Source organism: Nannospalax galili, unplaced genomic scaffold (genome assembly GCF_000622305.1).
Source record: "Nannospalax galili isolate Female #2095 unplaced genomic scaffold, S.galili_v1.0 scaffold100, whole genome shotgun sequence".
Taxonomy (NCBI): Eukaryota; Metazoa; Chordata; class Mammalia; order Rodentia; family Spalacidae; genus Nannospalax; species Nannospalax galili.
Genome location: NW_008352891.1, coordinates 13,834,474 through 13,837,465, shown reverse-complemented (window position 1 = coordinate 13,837,465; position 2,992 = coordinate 13,834,474).

Genomic DNA, 2,992 nt, shown 5'->3' with positions numbered 1-2,992 from the left:
GTTGACCCACTGATTAGCACTTCAATGGCTGTGGAATTTGGAATATTGCAGGTCCAGAGCCCAATTACCATTTATCTCCTGTCATCTTTAGCCCCCTAAATAACCATTCCTTACCCACCTCTGACCTAACATCCTACAACTAACCGGATGAAACCTTTTAAAATATATTAACGTAGCAGATTTTCCACCAACCTAAGGCCCAAGAAGCCTATCAGATAGCATTCAAGGCCTATAGCAGAATTCTCCCAGATTTGCTATAACCTACCTCCTCTGATGTCTCCACCAATGTAATTTGAAAAGCATCATGATTTATGGCTTTCTTTGTTCTGTTACTATGAAAACTTCATGAAACTGTTACCACTTTGGAACACGGAATTTCAGGTAACCTGAGTCTGTGTTCCCTGGCCATGGCCAGTCATATTTGGCTCCAGAATAAACAATCTCTTTGAGGTGAGATGTGCTTTTGCATCAACAGTACCTAGCAGGTGGCTGGACCAGCTGGGTCCTCATGAAGCTCTGTGGACCCTATATATGCTCCAAGATCTTAAAGGCCAGGTTCCTTGTTGGGAAACTGTCTCTTGTGGTTGTAGACAGTTAGCAAGACAGTAGGTATGAGGCTGTACCTCAAATATGGACTGTCAATTCCTAGCTCATACTTGGAGTCCAGTGAATCAGCTGTCACCATCTCACATACCACATCAATGTGCAGGGCAGGGGCTTTTCATGCAGCTCATAGTAGACTCTCAGACCCCACCCACCCAGGCTCTCTGGATAAAAATGTGTTCTTAAAGATCTACAGATGATTTCTAAGCAAATGAAGCTTGAGAAGCCCTGTTTTCAAATGCCCACCAGAGTTGGTAGAAACAGTTACCAGGGGCTGATTTGGAACCATCTCTGAGAGTCAAGCACCCAAATCAATTCCTTCTGGCACAAAGGGGCTCTCAGTTCTAGGGCACATCATCCGAGAGAATGAGAGCAGCAGGCACCTCCCTCCTCTGCCTCTGTCCTTGGAGAAGCAGTTCTACATCATGGTACCCCTCAGCTGGGGAATGCCAAGTCAGAGACTCCCATCCTTCACTAGTGCATGCCCAGTAAAGAAGAGAAAACAGCACATCCACACAAGCCTCCTCTGACCACTGCACACACACCAGGACAAGGCAGCTCTGCTCTGATTAAGGTTCAGCTCAGTTCTAACTGAACAAGAGTCCCTATCCAGGAGAAGGAAATCCACTGTATTCTCCCCCAAGTCTCATTAGAAATTACTTTCAAGTGTACCTGCTCAGCTCCCATCCTCATTCCTGTCCCTTCCTGGCCCTCCACTAGATGACACACTAGCCCTTGCTAAATGTTCAGATGTCCTTGAAGCAATGTACAACGTACACTGAGCAAGTGGATATAAATGTCAATTAGATCATGAAAACTGCAGTGTTTGGGATACTCTATTTTTGACCACTCTATTAATGACTGATAGAGGGTTGTTAAAGGTCTCTGCTTTGTGAAAATAATCTACGTTTATATTCAGCTCTATTTCCATATTACACAGTGATAATTGTACACTGGTAACTGTTAAGGTTCAGATAGCCCCGCCCCCTCACCAACAGGGCCTCACAAGCCCCTGAGAAAAGGAAACTGAGTTGATAAGCACCCTGGTCTTTGAAGTCAAGAGAAGCAGGCTTTTCTCCACTGTTTGGCCAACACAGCGGGCTTCCCCTTTGATCTGTAAAGAGGGCAGGTTTTAACAGTCCTGCTCTCCCACTTCTCCCTGCCCAACTTTAAAAAAAAAAATACACCTTGTCTCTGTGCTCTGGCCACTACTGCTCTCCTGGCTCAAGAGGGACTTAAGCTCACTTTGGGTCAACCCCTCTATCTCCTTTCCCCCCACCAGCTTAAGTAACCCACATGTCTTTTGCCAATCTAGCTCCCTCTAAACTACAACTCTTCCATGTCACATTTCTTTAAAAACCCCTTGTCCACCCTTGATTTCTGCTCTCCTCTCAATCCAGCTTCCTACCTCCCTTCCAGTGAACCACTCACTCACTCACTCATGCTTAGAAACTCTTTAGGAACTCTCCTACCAGGATCCCCTAATTTCCCCAAATCCTGTACCAAACCTAACCCTAACTTGGTTTATGGATAGAAGTTTAACTCTCACCCCAACGGTGTCCCACAGGCCATAGTATCTCTCACAAATGTCATTGACTCAGGACCCCTACCACTTGGAACCACGTCACAAAAAGCCAAACTTGTGACACTCACCAGGGCCCTAATTTTAGCCAAGGACGACCTCTTCCTCCAACATCCCTCCCCTCTCATGACTATTTACCTGCCTTCACCCTTCTAAGGAAACTATTCAGGGAACATGCTGACCGGATTATTCCCCAGGCTTCTAAAGGCCAAATTGACTATCCACTTCAACCTGGAGATCACGCCTACTTGCAGGTTCACACCCAACAGAAAAGAGTGAGGAAACCCTCCAGCCGCATTGGTCCTCACCTGGTTATACTGTCTACCCAGACTGCAGCGAAGCTCTCAGGACAACCTGGTTGGATTCACTTCTCCAAATTAAAACTGGCCAAGGAACACAGCAAGTACCAGGCCACCAGTAGCGGGTCTCTTAAATTAAAAATCTTGATCCCCACATCAGCCATTCCCCACTATACCTACTCACTGTGTTTCTATAAATTTAAAATGAGACAAAGATAATATATAGATAATCTTAAAATTTCTAGATGTTGCCCAAGCTCTATCTACATAGCACATGGTAATTAAAAGTACCAGACTGGTGTAACTAACCTTGTTGGATGTTTAATAGCCAGACTCTAAGGCCTATATTAATCTGGTCAGAGGGACTTAAAGGGACAAATTTTTGTTCCTTGCCCTCCAAGGTCAAACAAGTTCCAGGGGCTATGGTACATCTCTCGAAATGTCCTGACTTTGATGAGTCACCTGTCCTCTTGCTCAGGGAGGCCATGGAGACCAGGGAAGATGGACT